The 4,335-nt window shown below is 40.8% G+C and overlaps 1 protein-coding gene across 3 annotated transcripts in view; it reads right to left on the reverse strand.

Moving 5' to 3' along the window:
- The window catches only part of ASB3 (ankyrin repeat and SOCS box containing 3), a 102,951-nt gene extending 98,700 nt beyond the window's left edge, over positions 1 to 4,251 (reverse strand). For all 3 annotated transcript variants that reach the window (XM_063078735.1, XM_063078734.1, XM_063078731.1), the window contains exon 1: positions 4,109 to 4,251. The gene's annotated coding sequence lies outside the window, so the exon portion shown is untranslated. The remainder of the gene's footprint in view (positions 1 to 4,108) is intronic.
- Positions 4,252 to 4,335: the final 84 nt, after the last annotated feature.

Here is a 4,335-nt window from a genome sequence, read left to right on the forward strand (position 1 = left end):
TTGTGTGTATTTTATGATGAAAGGATCTGCCTGATTTTCTCCTAGATGTATAGAAAATTTTACTAGCAGCATTTATTAACTAAAACATCCTTTCCCACAAAGCTGAAATGTCACCCTTATCACATATTAAACTCACAATGTCATTCCCAATCCCCCTTCCTGTAATCGAACCAAATTACTTTCAATCTCTATACTGTATATGTCTGTGCTCATGCTCTTCCATCCACTTAGAATGGGCCTTTCCCAGCTTTGTAAGTACAAATCCTACCATGTTAAGGTCTAATACAAACACCAGGACTATTTCATTGATTTCCACCCTTTCTTCCTCTCATCCCTTGCTAGAGGTAAACACCCCTTCCTTTGAATGTCCACAATGCTTTATCTGTATAGTACCTTTCTAAAAACACTCTCACTTTCTGCCTTTTAATATAATTAGTTACATACAAGTCCTATCTCCCTTTCTAGGTGATAATGATTTGGTGGGCTTGATCTATATCTAAGTTATTTTTATAGTACTCTTAGTATCTAGGACAGTGCCTCCAAACCATATTTATCAGATAAATAACTGTACAACTTGCTTGATCTTCCACAGATCTGTAGTTCTGCCGCTAATTGAAATACTGCATTAAGACTAACTCCCTTGTGGGCAGAAAAGGGTACCTTTGCCACATAAAGGAGAATTTATCTGGAATTTAAGATGCCAAATAAAGGGGAATTTATCTGGAATCCAAGAATCAGAAAGTTAAAATATATAAAATTTAAAATTGTGTATTCTGCATCATATTTATATGAGAAAAAGTCAAGAGACTATTAAATGAGGTAATATTGGTTATTTTTTCAAAATAATTCCTGGGCTATATGTTGGGGTTAATACAGATTGAGGACAACCTTGTACATCCTTACATCCAAAATCCTCTCCAATGTTAATTAACATGCATAATAATGACATAAATTCAAGATAAGATTAAGCACCTTATAAATCATCAAACACAATGCAAACAGGATAATTTGCATTATAGTCAAAGTAAGTATTCACTACACTGCAAAATTTTTGGAATGCTAGAAACATTCCCTGCCTGTCCCTAAATCATCTTCCCACTCAGTAAGCTAATGTCTAAAAATTTATCATTAATATTCATGCCTTTTATTTAAGAGTCTAACCCAGTGGCTCTCAACCAAGAGCCTTTAACCTGCCAGGGGACATTTGGCAATGTCTGCTGACATTTTTGGTGTCACAACTTGGGGCAGGAGAGGAAAGGGTGGTACTACTGGCACCTAGTGGACACAAGCCAGGGATACTACTAAACATCATACAATGCACAGGATAGCCCCCCACAACAAAGGATCACCCAGCTCAAAATGTCAACAGTGCCAAGGCTGAGAAATCATGTCCTAACCTCTGCTAAAATGCAAAAACATATTGTTTTTATTACTAACCACCTTTGCAAGTTCTTCATTTCAATCCAATCAGGCCCTTTCTTTCCCCTCTACTCTTCCTCCATGTTGCCACATCCAATAGTCACTTACTTAAATCCTCATCTTATACAACTTCTCAGGAGCATTTGACCCAGCTAGCTAGTCACTCCCTCCTTCTTGAAACTTCTTTCTCTTGACTACTTGAACATCTCAGTTTCCTGGTTTCTTCCTGCTTTAACTGGGCACCCCTTCTGAGTCCATTTTGTCAACTCTTCATTGCTGTTCAGTATCTGTGTTGCAATGACCCTTGCCTTCCCTTCTTCAACCTCATTTTTTGCCTAGATAATCTCAGCCAGTACCAAGGCTTTAACGACATTTATATGTTGATAACCCCCAAATTCATAATTCCAACCCTGATTTCCCCCTGAACTTCAGACTTAATCAACTTGTTAGTTCCACTTGGATGTATAATTGACATCTAAAGCTTAACATGTCCAAAATAGAATCTTGATTTTAAAATTATTATTATTATTAATGTACATACAAATAAAGAGAATGAAAATGCATATCAAGTAAAATGTTAACAATTGGGGAATCTGGAAGTTCTTTATACAATTCTCACAACTTTTATCTAAGTTTGAAATTATTTCAAAATAAGGGCTGGCCCCTGGCTCACTCGGGAGAGTGTGGTGTTGATAATACCAAGGCCATGGGTTCGGATCCCGTATAGGGATGGCCGGTTAGCTCACTTGGTGAGCATGGTGCTGACAACACCAAGTCAAGGGTTAAGATCCCCTTACTGGTCATCTTTTAAAAAAAAAAAAAAAAGAAAGAAAAAAAATTATTTCAAAATAAAAAGTAAAACAAACAAAAACACTTGATTCCCATTACTCCATATTCTGTTCCTTTATCAGTTTTCTCTCTTTCAGTAAACTATATCACAGTTGCTCATGAAAAATATCTAGGCATCATCATTGATTATCCCTATAAAATCATATCACATCTAATCCACCATCTGTGAAGCTCCCTTCTTCTCATCATTCAAGTCCCAGCTCAAGTGTCACTTCCTCATAGAAGTCTACTCTAACCCTGCAACACATCACACAGGTATTCTCTTTCACATAACCCTACTTTGTTTGCAGCATTTACCAATACCAGATATTATTTATTTGCTCTCCCCTCCTTACTAAACAGAAGCTCCATGAAGAGTAGATTCAATCTCTACAGCGCCAGAGGCTAAAACAGGGCCATACAAAAATTTTCCATTTTTATTTAGTTAAATATGTCTGTTTTTCTTCATGACTTTAGGAATTCCTATCTTAAACACCAAGATACTTACTTGGTGTTTTCACTTACTCCCCTAAATTTTCTTCTATTATTTTTATTTTTGTACAATTAAATATTTAATCCACTAGGAATACATCTTTGCATACTCTAGAAACAGGGGTCACCTCAAGTGATTCCAATGCAAAAAAGTCTACCACCTCAGGAAATTATGACCTCCTGGGAGGCCTCTCCTGACCAACCCCAGAATTCCTCATTTCCTTCTTTATACCTCCTCTCTAAGATCCCTCTACTATATAATCTACAGTACCTGCCTCATAAGGATTAGGACATAATACATATAAAGTACTTAGACTAATGCTTAGCACAGAGTAAATGCTAAATGTTAACTATTGTTATTACCACAATAGTTTGCAATTATTTTTATAGTCTTACCTTGCTAGACTATAACAGAGGAGGACAGAAATCCATTTATGTGCCATTTTACCAATCCAGTGGTCTGGCACACATGAAGCACTAATAAAAAGAAAATCTTAGAGATGAAAAATAGACCGCTCTTCCTACTTTTCGATTTGGTTCAAATTTGGGGAAAGCGGGGGGCGAAGAGTCTTTAACAGATCTAGCAAAACAGGCTAGCTTTTCCTACCTCCCCGGAAAAGAATGGTAAGTACTCTGTGGCCAACACTATAACCCACTATACTGGAGATTAAAACAGATAATGGCCTTTTTTTTTTTTTTTTAAGAGGGGGAGAAGAAGCCAAAACTTTTTGTCTAATTTTGGAATGTAGTCAGACGCGACTTAGTTCATAACCTCACATTCACCTGGCCCTGAACCTCCCATAAGGAGGTTTATCAGCTTCTTTGATAAAACAACAGCACAACACTTCAACAAGGGATGAAGGAGCCCCCCACAGGGGTAAAAATGCAGGGGCTGTGGTATCTAGCTGCCCTCCCCACCAAGCGAGAGTGCCCATCCATGCCAACCTCGCAGGATCACGATATTCTTAGACAAGGGGATGGTGCCTTTCCTCACTCCGGGTTCCCCCTAACAGGGAGCTGCATTGGCTGCCTGCGTTACAAACTGCCCTGCGTTAGTCAGAAACTGCTGATTACGAAGATGACCACGGCCTACAGCAGACTGGGGGAGAAGCTTCAGGCGGGAAGGTGAAGTGTACCAAAGCCAAATGCAGAGAAATAGAAAAAGAAAAGCGGCGAGGGGGCAGATCAGTCAGGAGCACCTCCACCCCTCACTTCTCATCCCTACCATGGATATTTTCATCTAAGGATCAGCACCCGCCCCGCTCACACTTTTCTTCCAGCTCCCACAGCAGTGCGGGCCAGCCACCGCCCACCCGCTAGAAAGCCCGGCCGGTGGCGGGAGGGAGCGGCCTCCGCCTCTGGGACTCACCGGCTCGTCGTGCAACCACCTCTCTGATGAAAAAGCTGGTCCAAGGTCGGGTCTCGGGGAGTCAGGTCCAGGAAGGCCGCTGCATTCGATCCCCACCTCTAGGCTGCAGTTGTCAGAAACGCGAGAAGCACGCCTAGCGTCCCGGCTTCCGTAGGCGGACGGCTCCGCGGCCCCGGATGTTGATATGCCGCCTGCCCCGGAAACGGTGGTGGGAGGCCCAAGGGGGC

The sequence above is a fragment of the Cynocephalus volans genome, chromosome 14 (assembly GCF_027409185.1).
Source record: "Cynocephalus volans isolate mCynVol1 chromosome 14, mCynVol1.pri, whole genome shotgun sequence".
Lineage (NCBI taxonomy): Eukaryota > Metazoa > Chordata > Mammalia > Dermoptera > Cynocephalidae > Cynocephalus > Cynocephalus volans.